At 44.7% G+C, this 17252-nt stretch overlaps 2 pseudogenes; one reads left to right on the forward strand and one right to left on the reverse strand.

Annotated features, from left to right (window-relative positions):
• Positions 1-7454: 7454 nt before the first annotated feature.
• LOC123415208 lies at positions 7455-8665 on the reverse strand (annotated as a pseudogene).
• A 165-nt stretch (positions 8666-8830) lies between these two features.
• Positions 8831-8915, forward strand: LOC123415209 (annotated as a pseudogene).
• Positions 8916-17252: the final 8337 nt, after the last annotated feature.

Genomic DNA, 17252 nt, shown 5'->3' on the forward strand with positions numbered 1-17252 from the left:
ACTCCCGAGAACACATGGAAACTTCTGTCTAGTCATGTCCATCATATTGAGTTCATTCGAGTTCGTTACTGTGATAATTTGATATTTGGGTGGATCGGTGCTAAGGTGCTGTTCTTACTTAAATAAACAACCCACTTATGATTACCCCCTCGCAAGCATCCATAACTATGAAACACGAATTAAGATAATCTAACCATAGCATGACATGTATGGATCCAAATCACCCCCTTATAAAATAACACATAAACTAGGTGTCACGCCCAAGATGCGACCATATCCTCAATTTGGCACGAAGGCCTCGTCAGGAATAGAAGCGCATCTCGTCGTGTCGCAAGAATGGATATCGTTACAAGTACATGTACTGAAAAGAAGAGATATATATATATATATATAGAGTTGGCTTACACTCGCCACAAGCTACATCAGAGTCACATCAGTACATTACATAATCATCAAGAGTAAGAGCAGGGTCCGACTACGGACGAAAACAAACGAGAAAAAATAAGAACGACGTCCATCCTTGCTATCCCAGGCTGCCGACCTGGAACCCATCCTAGATCGATGAAGAAGAAGAAGAAGAAGCAACTCCAAATGAACAATCAACGCGCTCGCGTCAAGTAACCTTTACCTGTACCTGCAACTGGTGTAGTAGTAATCTGTGAGCCACAGGGGACTCAGCAATCTCATTTCCAAAGGTATCAAGACTAGCAAAGCTTAATGGGTGAGGTATGATTAAGTGGTGAGGTTGCAGCAGTGGCTAAGCATATATTTGGTGGCTAACTTACGAGTACAAGAAATAAGAGGGGGAAGAACTACGCATAACGGACGTGAACTACTGATGATCAAATGAATGATCCTGAACACCTACCTACGTCAGACATAACCCCACCGTGCCCTCGATCGGGGAAGGAACTAACGAAAGAGACAGTCACGGTTACGCACACAGTTGGCATATTTTAATTAAATTACTTCAAGTTATCTAGAACTAGTGTTAAACAAAGTTTCCACGTTGCCACATAACCGCGTGCACGGCTTTTCGAAAAATTTAACCCTGCAGGGGTGCTCCAACTAGTCCATCACAAGTTACCACAAGCTGCATAGAAATCCTCAATCACGAAGCTCGCGATCTCGTCGGATTCCCTAGTGGAAAACCTCAACTCTGAGATTAACCAAAGCATCACCGGAATCCCGATGCACAAGATATCTCGTCAAAGGTAAAACTAATCCAGCAAGGCCGCTCGACGTGTCGACGAACCCGATAGGAGCCGCGTATCTTGTTCTCAGGACACGACGGATGGAACTAGCTACGAGTGCCAAACCTCGAGTTTCCTCGCGGTGGCCCCGCAGGCAGACTGTTTGGGACCAACACCATCAGCACTGGCCCCTCCTGTTTATGTAAAATTACTCCTCGGGTAGCGCTAACTCCCTATGCATTTCAGTATTATCAAATTATTATGTTGGGCAAATGTAAAACCAATGTTGGGCCTTGCCATACCAGCTTTAATCTAAAACGAATTATCAAGGGGGTCCCCATAACAACCCCGATCGTGTTAGGAGCGCTCAATTATGGAAGATAACACCGGTAGCCGAAACTAAGGGGGCAAAGGTGGAACAAAACACCAGGCTAGAAAGACCGAGCCTTCCATCTTTTACCAAGTATATAGGTGCATTAAATTAAATAGCATTAATATGGTGATATGACAAGGAACCCATGTTTTCACATGGAAGCAACTGCACCTGCAACTAGCAACGCTAACACATGGATAAGCAAGCAGTAACATAGCCAATCAGTGGTTTGCTAGGTCGAACAGGTTGAAGGTAATCATGGCATTGTTGAGAGGCTGATATTTAACATGTGGTAGGCAACGAGACATAACGATAGAAACGGTAAAACTAGCATGGCAATGATAGTAATGGTATCTGGGGAAATGGTCATCTTGCCTGAGATCCCGCTTGGAAGAAGAATGCCTCCGTGAAGCAGACGAACCGACGTAGTCGAACGGGTCCTCACAATCCGACACGCTGCGGAACTCTATCGAGACGAAGCAAACCGGAAACAAGAATCATCACACGATATTCACTAGACGATGCACAACACAAATGATGCATGAGCAGCTGAATACATGCAAGACACGGCATGACAATTCACGTCAAACAAACACCACACATTAAGTGAAGTTCAATAGGCAACGAGTTGCATATTGACGAAACTCCACATCTAATTATTTAGTTCTATCCCGATTAGATACACAGCAACATTAAATGTGGTTAAACATGGCAAGAGGTGAAGCGTAATCAAACTACCTATCTAGGCATTTTAAATGAGGTCGGAAATGACTTATAGCACCTCCGAAACGACCTCACATGTTAATTTACAAATATGTCCAGATCTGAATTAACACATTAAATTAGTTGTTAAACAGCAAAACAAATAGGTTCACGTGATTCTACGCGTCGAGATAAGCAATTTACACATAGAGAACATCTCCAACGGAGCTACGGATCAAAAGTTACAAGCACCGCAAGATATGATGGCATGAATGCAATATGTGTGCAACGACGGTCACGAGCACTTCAAAACATATAACCAGCAAGAGAAACTGAAACTACACGAGATTCTAAGCAAGTTTCATGTAGGACACGATCAAATCGGAGCTACGGTTCAACATCTACGAGCAAAACGAGAATTCACTACAATCTGCCAAAATCAGCCACATAACACTTTCTAGGCCCCACAACTACGGGCTACACTATTCCGATAAACTCAAGCAAGGCATGGCACGAAAGAGGGCAAGAAGCACTACTACAAAAAACTAACAACAACTAGCATGGCATCATGAATCACTAGGGAAAGAAGACATAAAATGGCATCTCATACACTATTTCAGACTTGGTGAAAATTACACCTCATGAAAGTGCAGTTTACGATCTGAAGCCATATTGACAGCAGCAAAACCTATAGCTACAGGACTCCAGATGGCATGAAAATTGACAACATGCTAGAGAAACACAAGGGCTACAACTAACTCCATTGGACCAACCTCAAAAGAGCTACAGAACAAAAGATACAAGCAAGACAAGACAACAACAAAATATAACAGATTCCAGACTTAGAAATATTTCAGCTCGTCCAAATCAGCACTATTTCTAGCAACTTGAGGGCTATCAAACCACACCTAAACATGCATTTCTATTGCAACCAAAAATACCAGGGGCTATACTAAACACCCAAGAACAACTCCCTAGTTGACAACTTAATCAAACGAAGCACGGAATAAATCCTACGAATTAAACAAAAGGGCATCACGGCAAAATATCGCACGAACTAACTTGCTCAAAAGCTAAAACTAATTGCACAGAAAAATCCCATGGATTTTTCTACCCCGAAAACATATAAAATATGTGGGGTTGCACAACAATATAATGCTACACGAAAATGCGAGAAAATAACCTATACACGGGAAAATAAACTATCGGCAAACCCTACACGCAAAAATGTCAATGACCGCTCTAAAATACATGGAAAAATGGTTTCTAAAACATGGGCATTTATGCTACGGCATTCGGGCTATTCGAACATGCGCGGAAAAATAATACGGGCTATATTCTATTTGGACAACATACTAATCTATGCATTTGACACGTTAAACTACGTCAAATAATTATGCAAGTTGTAAATACGGATTCTACACAAGAAACTACGCGAAAACCATATACTACATGTCGCGAACCGACTAACGGAAATAAACTACGTACGATCTAATATACGTATATTTTTCTGGAATTTATTATAATTCCGAAAAATCCCTAAAAAGAAAAAAATACTATCGGGCCTAATCTATTTACTAATGGGCTACATAGGCATGGCGTTACATAATAAAAATGCACGCGGGCGAGGGACATAACTCGGCTCACCTTGGGCCTCCACTTGGGCCGGCCTGGAGCTGCGGGCTTGGGGGAAGTTGGGCCGAAGCAGGCCTGGGGCGCGGAGGCGGCCTCGAGGCAACCACATGCGAGGCGTGAGGCCGACCCAGGAGCGTGGCGCGGCCCATTGGCGCGACGCGAGCGGCAGGCTAGCGCTGGTTCCGTGCTCGCAGGAACAAGGAGGCCGGCGGCGGCGGTTCCTGGGGGCTCCAGCGAGCGAGCCCACCGACGGGACCCGAGGGAAAACGACAGATCTGGATCGGCGGCGCTCGATTCGTCCCTTTCAGGCGAGGGCGAGGCCCTAAGCTGCGAGCTGCACGTCCATGCCGCCCGGGACCTGCGAGGGAGAGAGTGAGCGCCGGGAGATAGAAGAAGAAGACATGAGAAGAGGGAGCTCCTACCTGGGAGGGCTGCGGCGGCAGTACGGGCCTGCTCCGACGAGCGCGGCGAGGTCCAGGGCGGAGCGGCATGGGAAGGGGCGGCGCGCAGGCATCCGCAACGGCGGCCGACGGGCATGGGCACGCAGAGCAGACGAGCTCGGGGAGATCGGGGGCAGAACGTGGGCGGCGGCGGCTCGGGCCCGGGCAGGCCTTAGATGGGTTTGGCGGGCCCGCGGTGGCTGGCGGCTGGTGGGAGAGAGTGGCTGCGCGGCTAGGGTTAGGGGGTAGGTGGGCGCGGATCCCGAGGTGGAAGGAGGGGGTGTCTAAAAATGCACTCGGGAACTATATATAGACAAATGGGGGGGGGGGGGGCTAGGTTTAGCGAAATTTTGACCCGGATCCAACCGTGCGGTCGGATTCGGATGATTCCGCACGCGGTAACGGGCGAGGCCGTGTAGAGGGGATATCCGGGGACGAGAGGGAGAACGGGCAACGCGGCAACGAGTTTTTAAAACACCGACAAACGTCCGATGGTAGACCGGATACGGTGCCGCTACGGTCGACCGTTCGGGTAACAGACGAACCCCGATCGCGACGAAATTCGACAGGCGGCCTAACTAAAACAAATTACGACCGCATGCTAAGTTTCACCCCGATTAGAGAAAGTTTTAAACGCACTTTAAAAACAGGGTTTCGAACGGTGCCGCGGGCCCGTGCGTGTGTGGTCGGGCTCAGAACGGACAACGACGAGAACCAGCAACTACCAACGGATGCAAGTTTTGAAAACGGGAGGCAACGGAGATGCCGATGCAATGCAGATGATGCGCATGATGCGATGATGATGCAACAAATAAAGATACCCACACGATGGAAACGGAAAGGAAAGGGGAATCTTCTGGAACGCCGGCATCGGGCTGTCACACTAGGGTTTGAACTTCTGTCACTCTAGCAACCCATCATGTAGTTATCACTTCACAATGCCTTCCCTTAGGGATTGTCCAACCCACCAGACATGCCTATTCCACCCAGAACGCGTGGCAACGCAACGGTCAGGCGGTGACAATGCGGCTGGCATGCAAATTCTCGTGCTCTGGAGGTGGGGGCACTCGACTACCATCCAAACCTCGACGTCAAGACACTACACCATGTATTTATGATTAAATAGATACTTATGTACCTATAAATGATTTTTGGGGAAAATAAAAAGCAAATTATAATACAACTGCAGTTCAAATTTAATCCGCTTCCATCTGAATCGACATAAATTTGTCTTTTTCACGAGAGGTGCATAAAAGTTTTTAACACCCAACCATTTTGTCAATTGTACATTAAATATATCCTACTATTTTTACAAAAATGATTTGGTATAATTTTGAAACAAATATATGGTAGGTAGTTCACAAAAAAATTCATTTTGGACACTTGAAAAATGGAGAATGATTTCTACATAGAAGGAAAATGAAAACTTTCTTAATTAACATTGTTTGTCATTTGAATATGCACCCTTGTGCATAATATTATATCATTTCAACAAACTATGTCATAAATGTCGTCATAAGATGGATCATTTGACTTGAAAGCCATGAATCTTCATACATGATAGCCCATTTCTAAGAACACTTTTTAAAAATAATTGTCGTATTATAAATTTATTATTTTTCCTGATAACTTTGTCACATATAATGACACAATGCAATGATTTTCCATTTTTTGAATTTTTTATGGCTATTTCAAAATGCGGTCAAAACAGAGGGTATGATCGTTCCTACCTAGTGGTTGAATCTTGAAAATATTTTGGTGTTTCTCTGATTAAGTAGATACTTGTATACCTAGAAATGGTTTTTGAGAAAAATAAAGAGCAAACTATAATGTAGCTGTAGTTTAAATTTGATTCGTTTCGAGCTGATTCAACGAAAATTTGTCTTTTTCACGAGAGGTCGATAAAAGCCTCCAACACTAAACCATTTGGTCAATTGTACATTAAATATGTCCTAGTATGTTAGAAAAATGATTTTGTCCAATTTTGCAACAAATATATGGTAGGTCCTTCACAAAAAAACTCATTTTAGGTACTCAAAAAATGGAAAATAAATTTTGCGTCCAAAGAAAATGAATTTTTTCTTAGGCAACATTGTTTGCCATTCCAATACGCACCCTTGTGCACAATATGAGGTCATTTTAACATACTATGTCATGAATGTGGCCATAAGATTGATTATTCGGCTTGAAAGCCATGAATCTTTAGAGATGATAGCTCATTTCTGAAAACACTTTTAAAAAATAATTGACATATTACAATTTTATTATTTTACCTGCTAACTTTGTCACATATAATGACACAATGTGAAGGTTTTCCATTATTTTGATTATTTTGAATTTTTCATGCCATTTCAAACTGCGGTCAAAACGGCGGGCATGACCATTCCTAGCTAGTGGTTGAATCTTGGAATTTTTTTGGTGTTTCTCTGATTAAATAGATACTTTTATATCTAAAAATACTTTTGGAAACAATAAAGAGCAAACTATAATGCAGCTGCAGTTTAAATTTGACCAGCTTTCAGCTGAATCTGCAGAAATTTGTCTTTTTCACGAGAGGTGGATAAAATATTTTCACACCCAACCATTTGGTCAATTTTACATTAAATATGGCCTAGTAATTTATAAAAATGACTTGGTCCAATTTTGCAACAAATATATGGTAAGTTCTTCACAAAAAAACTCATTTTGAGCACTCAAAAAAAATGGAAAATGAATCCATCTTCATAACGTGTTTCTTCTTAGCCAAAATCAGGTGTCAACAAGGCCCTTCACAAAAAACCATCTTTGTCACTCGTAAATAGTAAATGTTTTTCTTATGATTTTTTTAATTAATTACGACCTATTTAGATGGCCATAACGTATTCATAGTGTTTACTCCGTTCTGATTGGTCCATAAGGATCTCAAGCGGATCATGCATCAAGGACCGTTGGATGATCCCGGATCCAACGAAAGCCCTCTACTCTGTAGATGAAACCCTAGCTTTGTCCTCGCATTTTTCATCCACCCCGCCTCCTTTCTTCCTCTCTTCTCCTTCCTCCCTTCCTCCCGAGCTCCCCGATCCAATCCCTTCCCCACATCGGCGGCACCACCCACCGCCCCGCCTCGCTTCCTCATACCTCGTCGCCGTCGTCGTCGGTCATGGCCGCTGCTCCCACCCGGATGCTTGGACAAATAACAAGAAGGGGCGCGCTTCCCCGTGGATCTCCTCCCTCCGAGAGATCTGTAGCGAGCGGGCGAGGGCTCGATCCGCAGATGGAGGAGACGGCGGCCGTGGCGGCGGCGACGGAGACCGTGACGGAGACGGAGACAGCGGAGAAGTCATCGTACAGGTACTGGGTGCGGCAGGCCACGGGCGAGGCGGCGCCCCTCCCCGTGCCCCACAAACTCGACCCCGCCGCCGCCAACGGCGTTGGCGGCGGCAACCCCAAAGCGCCGCCGTCCCTTGGCTCCGTTGGATGACCGACGGGTTCGGCAACCCCAACGCGCCGCCGTCCCTCGGCAACCCCAACGTACGCTGGTGCATGCATGCAGGTGTCCCGTCGTCGGACTCGTACCCTCCATCCTACGGGCCGGCAGCGTCGCCGAGCGGTACGAGCTCGTACGAGTTCAGCGGGTACAAATCGTGCTTCACGTACGATGAGCTGACGGGGATCACCAACGGGTTCTTGGCGGACAAGGTGATCGGCGAACGCGGGTTCAGGAAGGTGTACATGGGCGCGCTGGGCGACGGGCGGCGCGTGGCGGTGAAGCAGCTCAAGGTCGGAGGCGGGCAGGGGGAGAAGGAGTTCCGCGCCGAGGTGGACATCATCAGCCGCATCCACCATCGCCACCTGGTGACGCTGGTCGGGTACTGCGTCACCGAGAACCACCACCTCCTCGTCTACGAGTTCGTCTCCAACGACACGCTCGAGCACCACCTGCATGGATAAGGGCTTCCTGTGATGGACTGGCCGAAGCGGATGAAGATTGCCATCGGATCAGCCCGTGGATTGACCTACTTGCACGAAGACTGTAGGTGACACGTGGTTTGTTCGATCATGCTGCTTTAGTTCTCTACAACTGTAAGAGGAGCTGTTTATTGAACTTGTATTGTTGTTGCGTGGCAGGCCATCCTAGGATCATACATCGGGATATCAAGTCAGCCAACATTCTCCTGGATGACGCCTTCGAGGCAAAGGTATTGCAGGCAGCACAGAGCTGGTTCATCCTCCCTTCATGTACCACCACTACTGACGATGGACGTCGATTTCATTTCTTGGCTCCACCTCCGCAGGTTGCAGATTTCGGTCTTGCTAAGCTCACCAACGTCGCCATGACTCATGTTTCCAGGCGCGTCATGGGCACATTCGGGTAAGCTCCTGCCTCCTGGGGCAAAAATGTAGTAGAACTTTGCAGCCCACACTTAATTTTACATCATCTTTGCTGGTCTAGTTACTACAGTATATCTTGGTTCTGTTATTGTGGTACACAATGGAGTTTGTCAGCTAGGCATATGATGTTACAAGGAGATGCTACTGAGATGTCACCCATCGTTGAAGTATCTTAAACCGAGTTTTTAAAACTGATGCTTGGTTTAGCTAGTGCTGGTAGCTTAGAGTGAGTATTGCTTATCTGTTTGTCAATCGAAATCCACAACACATTAAATCTAGCAGTGGTTCATTGCTTGTCTAATTAGCCCTTAGAGCTGTTAGGAAAGCAATTTATCTGTATTGAAAGCCCAATGGATATATATATAAACTTACACATGACTTGAGGTGTAAGAAAAGTAAACATAGACTATTAAGGGCTCCTAGACTAATACTAATAGACTAATAAGGACTCCTAGACTAATACTAATACTTCCTAACACCCCCCTCAAATGCAAAGCGTATGCAATAGCATTGCATTTGAAGAAGTGTAATACTAAAAAAACAATGATAATCCAAATCCGCGTCTTGAGAGTGTCGTGGTAGCATGAAGAGTCTTCAAAACTTGTCGAGTCGCCGAATAAGAGAACGAAGAGATGGCACATCAGAGGTAAACACCGCATTACTTGAAGAAGATAAGTATCAAGAGAAGATGGGTTGTCAAAAGAAGATGACACATCAAGAGGAAGACACCAAAGAGATGGCACATCAAGAGAATAAAGCATTGCTCGGAAAATCATAGTCCACGACAACCGTCGGCGAAAGAAGCTCGGCGGATAAGGCACAATGGACATAGATCGACAATGCAAAAGAAGTCCAGAAAATCCTATAGAAAACAACAAGGACAAGTAGGCCACAAAAGTTACATAGAAAGGATGAGAACCAGAGAAAAGGCCGATGGACTAAGGTATGGTGGACTCACATGGCATGAGAAAACACAAAATATCAACGGATTTGGTGGACGCAGCGGAAAATAAAATAAAAACTAGAAAGCACATAGTAGACTAGATGCAATGGCAGCAGAAGAGCACAAACACCGTAGAAAAGTGCGTGTGCGAGACGAACTCGACAATACACTGTCAAGATCTAAAGGAACCGAGGCATCTGGCACCACGTAGCAGCAAGTAGACGTAGCAGCAGCCGGTAGCAGCGGCAGGTAGTAGCACGCCATCAACACGTAGCAGCACACGGGCACCATGTAGCACACGCTTTTTTTCTTTCTTTTGCTGAATCAATCTAGTCAACACAACTTTGACCGGATGGCTAGAACCACATTCCCACAAGCAGGCTGGCAGTCGTGCGTTATGCCCCTGTTGGCTGAAGGCAGCAGGCACGTCTTGCACGTCTTGGCCGAAGGCAACCGTCCAGCGGTACGTCTTGGCGGTGGCCCGATCTAGAAGGCCCGGGTCAATTTGGATCCATGCGACGGCTGGGGCGCGAGATCCAGCGGCGGCTGGGGGTGACTCCGTGACACCAGACCTTCCCCTGCAACGACACCAGAAGAATGCTGCTAGCACTCTCCGGCAATCGAAACTAGAAGAATGTTGTTGACGGCCCACCAGCGCGTGGGATCGTAGCAGTTTTCGAGGGTAGAGTATTCAACCCAAAATTGTTGCTTCGCACGACGGGAAGTGAGAGAATACTCTCAAGTATTAGCAGCTGAATGTGTCAGATTCAACCATACCTGAAAGATTAGTATCTGCAAGCAAAGTATCAGCAGCAAAGTAGTATGATAACAACGGTGTCAGAAATGATCTGTTGATGGCAGACTATTCCTAACTATCGTATCAATGGCGCCAGAAGTTGCCCGTGGACGGAAAATATTCTTTCCCGTCAACGGCGCGAGAAAAGCTATTGTAGCAGGTAGCAGCAGTGTAACGAGTAATAGCAGTGGCAAGGAACAGCAGTAGTGACAACAGTAGCAAGTAGCAACAGTAGCAAGCGACAGTAGCAGCAGAGAAAGACAAGTAATAACATTAGTAGCAGAGCAAGACAAGTAACAACAGCAGTAGGAGAAACTCGTAGGCAATGGGTCGGTGATTTGTTTGGATGATATTCATCATGCAACAGTTATAACACGGAGAGATATGTGGCTAGCTCCCGTTCATCAATGTGATGTAGGCATGCATTCCGTGTGTCGTCATACGTGCTTAGGGAAAAGAACTTGCATGACATCTATTGTCCATCCCTCCCGTGGCAGCGGGGTCCAAAAGGAAACAACAGGATATTAAGGTTCTCCTTTTAATAAAGAACCGGACCAACGCATTAGCACTTGGTGAACACATGAACTCCTCAAACTATGGTCATCATCGGGAGTGGTTCCGGTTATTGTGACTCCGGGGTTGCCGGATCATAACACATAGTAGGTAACTACAACTTGCAAGATCGGATCGAAAACATACATATATTGGTGACAACATAATAATTTTCAGATCTGAAATCATGGCACTTGGGCCCTAGTGACAAGCATTAAGCATGGCAAAGTAGTAGCAACATCAATCTCAAAACATAGTGGATACTAGGGATCAATCCCCGTCAAAACTAACTCGATTACATGATAGATCTCATCCTACTCATCACCGCCCAGCGAGCCTACGAATAGATTACTCACGAACGATGAAGAGCTTCATGGAATTGGAGAGGGAAGAAGGCTGATGATGACGATGGCGACGATTTCCCCTCTCCGGAGCCCAAAACGGACTCCAGATCTGCCCTCCAGATGAAGAACAGGATGTGGCGGCGCTTCCGTATCGCAAACGCGACGAAATCTTCTCTTTTTATTTTTTTGGGACGAAAGTGAATGTATAGAGCTGAGATTGGGGGCGGCAGAGCCACGTGGGCCCCACAAGCTTGCCATCCGCCACCGGGGGGGGGGGGTGGCGGCTACAGGGCTTGTGGCCCACTGGCCCATCCCATTCGGTGGATCTTTGCACAGGTATTTTTCGTATTTTCCAGAAATATTCTTCGTAAATTTTCAGGACGTTCTGAGAACTTTCATTTCTGCACAAAAACAACACCAAGGCAATTCTGCTGAAAACAGTGTTAGTCCAGGTTAGTTCCATTCAAATCATGCAAATTAGAGTCCAAAACAAGGGCAAAAGAGTTTGGAAAAAGTAGATACGATGGAGACGTATCAACTCCCCCAAGATTAAAACCTTGCTTGTCCTCAAGCAACTCAGTTGACAAACTGAGAGAGAAAGAAAAACTTTGACAAACTCTATTTGATCTTGTTGTTGCAACTATGTCTAACTCATAACCAGAATTTCAGCAAGATCACAAGTTAACTACATAAGCAAGTGACACAAAGATCTCACGGTAAACTAATATCAATGGCATAATCAGCTAACAAGCAAATAATAACGAGTTTCAAATACCAACACTTCAACCAAAACAAGCATGAAGCAATATGAATAGGTGGTATCTCGCTAGCTCTTTCTGAGACCGCAAAACATAAATGCAGAGCACTTTCGAAGATCAAGGGCTGACTAAACATTGTAATTCATAGCAACGAAGATCCAGTCATAGTCATACCCAATATCAATCAAAAGCAAAGCATAAAAATGACAGATGCGCTCTCTAATTGGTGCTTATATAAGAAGAGGATGACTCAACAGGAAAATAAATAGACAGGCCCTTCACAGAGGGAAGCATTGATTTGCAGAGGTGCCAGAGCTCAAGCTTTGAAAACAGAGATAATAATTTTGGGTGGCATGCTTTCATTGTCAATGCAATGATCAAGAGTTCTCAATATCTTCCATGCTACTCATGCTATAGGCGGTTCCCAAACAGAAAAGTAAAGTTTTAACTCCCCCACCACCAATCAATCACACTCCACGGCTAGCCGAATCCTCGGGTACCGTCCATACTAACATCAATCCGGGGGGAGTCTTGTTTTACAGTTATGTTTTCGATTTAAGCATGGAACTGGGCATTCAAATTACCTGCCCCTTTCTCGTGAATGACAATGAATAAACACATGTCGAGGATAATACTCCTAGCATGGAAGATACCAATAGCCCCCTGTCACAACATGAGCGGTTCGGGCATGCAAAACAGATTATTTCTTGAAGGTTTAGAGAGTGGCACATGCAAATTTACTTGGAATGGTAGGTAGATACCGCAAATAGGTAGGTATGGTGGACTCTCATGGAAAAACTTTTAGGTTTATGGAAGTGGATGCACAAGCAGTATTCCTCTTAGTACAAGTGAAGGCTAGCAAAAGACTGGGAAGCGACCAACTAGAGAGCGACAACAGTCATCAAGATGCAATAAGTTTGACTAACATTGAATGCAAGCATGAACAAGATGTAAATCACCATGAACACGAACATCATAGAGGCTATGTTGATTTTGTTTCAACTACATGCATGAACATGCGCCAAGTCAAGCTACTTGAATCATTCAAAGGAGAATACCATCCTATCATACTACATCATAGGCATTCAAGACAAACCATTATAAACTCTGAGCTAATTAAGCATGGCATCAGAAACTATGATCTCTAAGTTGTCATTGCAAACATGGTTCTCTGACAACAAAGCTGAATCTGGGTTGACAAGCTAGTCATATTTACAAAAACAAAATAGATAGAGTTCATACCAGCTTTTCAGTCTCAGTCACTTCATCATATATCATCATTATTGCCTTTCATTTGCACGATCGAATGATGTGAACAATAATAAGAGTGCTCGTGCATTGGACTAAGCTGAATCTGCAGGCAAACACAAAGGAGAAGACAAAGTAATATGGCTCTTTGAAAGCTAAACTGGTATGCATGCAAGAACCACTAAACATTGTAACCAATATCTTCTACCTTGACTCAAAGAAAAAGAAAACTATTTACACGGGAAAACTCCCAACAAGCAAAAGAAGAAAGAAAAATCTTTTTGGGTTTTCTCAAAAGGACTCAAAACAAGAAAACAAGAAAACGAAAATAAACTAGCATGGATAATACAGTGGCAAAGTGTAAACACCGGCTAACAAAGTGAAAGCATAAGCATGAATGTAAAGTCGGTGAGAACACGTACTCCCCCAAGCTTAGGCTTTTGGCCTAGCTTGGTCTTCTCCCAAGGCGGGAACTAACCAGCTCCAGGATACTCCGGAGCAGACTATGGATGCCACTGCTGTGTGAGCTCCTCTGGCTCCCACTGATAAACTGGCGTCTGGTACTCGACTGGCGGCTCAGGCACGGGCGCCTGTGGTTGGGCCAAGCCCCAATATGCGTAGATGTCCGAGGGCATAATAGTGTACCTGCCTGCATGAAGATCGAACAAAGAAGGAGCAGGCAAAGTAATAGTCTCTTGAGTACCCTCACTAAATACCAGGTTATAAATCATCCATCTACTAGCATCTCTATCCAAAAAATCATGGCGAACCATGCTGTCATAATCCAGATATTTCTCAGGGAGAAGCATCTCTCCTTCCTCTCCCAGTCTAATGGGTATCTCAAAGTGTGTGGCAAGATGGGTAGCATAGATACCTCCATAGACAACACCCTTGGAACGGTTGGTGTTCAATCGCTGGGCCACTATAGCACCTAGGCTATAAGTCTTATCATTATAAAGGCCTTCACGCAAAACCGCAAGGTCTGGAGAACTAAGTGATCCAGCCTCCCCACGGCCAATCAAACATTTTCCCACAAATAGTGAGAAGTATCGAAGCACAAGAACATATCTGCTAGCAATTCTTGCGCGATGCACTCCTCTCTCCTCTCCAACAACAACAGTACCAATGAAATCCTCCATGTCCCGTGGGCGAGGGTCACGGATATCTCGAACATATGGTAATTTGCATACATTGCAAAAATCCTGTAGTGTCATGCACTAGGGAACATCGTATATCATGAACTCAACCATGGGAGGATTCTTCCTCGGATAAAAGTTGAAGCTTTGAACGAAAATATTGGTGAGCAGGAGGTATTGTGAGCACTTATCTTCAACGAACGCAGTAAGACCTGCATTCTCCACCAAGTAATAGAAGTCTTCATAAAGTCCGACGACGCGCAAATATTCATTACTTGGCCACTCGCACGCTCGAACTTCTGTGACTCGAGGGACTACGTACTTGGGGTGGTTCTTCTCATCCTCCTTGGGGTTACGGCTTGAGGAGCCTCTCAAGAACCTCCTCATCTTTTCCTTTTTCTAGCTCTGAAAAATTCTGAAATTTTAGAGACTTCGAAAGAAAAGTGAATAAAGATTAACCCAACTTGTAGCAACTACTCCTACTAGTGCCTAGAGACCGTATCACACGCTAAAACTACTTGGGACCAGCTCAAATCAACATTTCTAGCTCAAGAACAGGGTCACCAAGGTAGCAAGAATACGCGAAGGATAAAGCACTAGAGAAAAAACTATTTGGACCGATGGAGGAGTCACTTACCAAGGAGTAATTTCCCTAAAACGGTTCGGAGAATGGTGCTTTGAGCAAGGAGATCGAAAATCACAGCCAAATGAGCAAGAACATGGGTTTGAGCTGCGAAACAATTTTTACTGGAGGTGGAAGAACAGGATGGGAGCTGGAATGAGTGGAGGGGGTCCCTGTGGGCCCCACAAGCTTGCTAGCCGCCACCAGGGGGGGGGGGGTGGCGGTGGCAGGGCTTGTGGCCCACTGGTCTGGCCCCCAGGCCAGCTCTCAGGCCCAGTAATTTTCAAATATTCCAGAAAAAATCATACTAAATTTTCAGGACCATCGAAGAACTTTTAATTTCGGGGTATTTTTCTCCGGGACGCTAGAACAGAAAACAGGAAAAACTAAACTAAATCCATCATTTTTCTTCTAAGCAACAGAAAATGAAAGCTCAAAACAAAGGTATGTGACTCTTTGATTCATCCATTTCATGGTCATCGAAATAAATCCGTCAATGGGGTTGATCAAGTCCTCATGACAAAACCTTTTCGAATCGCAAGAGAGAATGGAGAATTTTCGAATAGCCACTAAGTCACCTTAATGGGGATATGTATCTCCCCAACAAGCAAATCATACTTCATCTTGACACTAGGAATAGGGCATTCAAAGCTCCCAATAAGAATCGATGAAGTCTTTTCGATAGCATTGAGGCAATGTACTTGATATCGTTTCTTCGGAAAGTGCACCGTGTGCTCATTACCGTTGACATGGAAAGTGACATTGCCTTTGTTGCAATCTATAACAGACCCTGCCGTGTTTAAAAAGGGTCTTCCGAGGATGATAGCCATGGCATCGTCCTCGGGAATATCCAAGATAACAAAGTCTGTTAAGATAGTGGTGTTAGCAACCACAACAGGCACATCCTCGCAAATGCCGATAGGGAAAGTAGTTGATTTGTCGGCCATTTGCAGGGAAATTTCAGTGGGTGTCAACTTATCCAATTCAAGTCTACGATAAAGAGAGAGTGGCATAACACTAACACCGGCTCCAAGGTCACATAAGGCAGTTCTTACGTAGTTTCCTTTAATGGAACAAGGTATAGTGGGCACTCCGGGATCACCAAGTTTCTTAGGAGTTCCACCTTTGAAAGTGTAATTGGCAAGCATGATGGAGATCTCAAGATCTGGTATCTTCCATTTATTAGTCACGATATCTTTCATGTACTTGGCATACGGAGACATCTTGAGCATATCAGTTAACCGCATCTGCAGAAAGATGGGTCTTATCATCTCAACAAAGCGCTCAAAATCCTCATCATCCTTTTTCTTGGATGGCTTAGGAGGAAAGGGCATAGATCTCTGAACCCATGGCTCCCTTTCTTTACCATGCTTCCTAGCAGTGAAGTCATTCTTATCATATCTCTTAGGTTGTGGGTTATCAGGATTAACCATAGGTTCAATCCCCACATCCTCATCATTGCTAGGTTGAGCATTATTATGAACATCACTGTCCATATTGTCACCAGGTTGATGTTCATCACCAGATTGTGTTTCTGCATCAGACGCAGAAATATCATTAGGTTATTCAGGTGTGATAGTATTTGGTGAACTGGCATGTAGGTTTCTATCATCCTTCTTCTTCTCCTTAGGATGACTGGGTGTATCAGCATTGATTCCTTGAGAATCTTGATCAATTCTCTTAGGATGACCTTCAGGATACAAAGGTTCCTGAGTCATTTTGCCTCCTCTAGTAATGACTCTGACATAGTTGTCATTTAATTCATTGAGCAAGTCATTCTGAGCTTTAAGTACTTGGTCTACCCGAGTAGTAATCATAGAGGCATGTTTACTCAGAAGCTTCTGATCATTGACATTTCTTTCTACACAAGCACTTAAATGGCTAAGCATACGAGTACTTTATTCCAAATGTCTGCTAACATAATCATTGAAACTCTGTTGGTTGGCAAGAAAGTTGTCAAATTCATCAAAGCATAGGCTAGCAGGTTTGTCAAAAGGAATATCACTCTCATCAAACCTACGCAGAGAATTCACTTCTACTACCTGTATCGGGTTATCGAGACCATGGATCCCTTCGATAGGTGGTAGATTTTTGACATCTTCAGATCTAATGCCTTTCTCTTGCATAGATTTCTTCGCT

This window comes from Hordeum vulgare, unplaced genomic scaffold (genome assembly GCF_904849725.1).
Source record: "Hordeum vulgare subsp. vulgare unplaced genomic scaffold, MorexV3_pseudomolecules_assembly, whole genome shotgun sequence".
Taxonomy (NCBI): Eukaryota; Viridiplantae; Streptophyta; class Magnoliopsida; order Poales; family Poaceae; genus Hordeum; species Hordeum vulgare.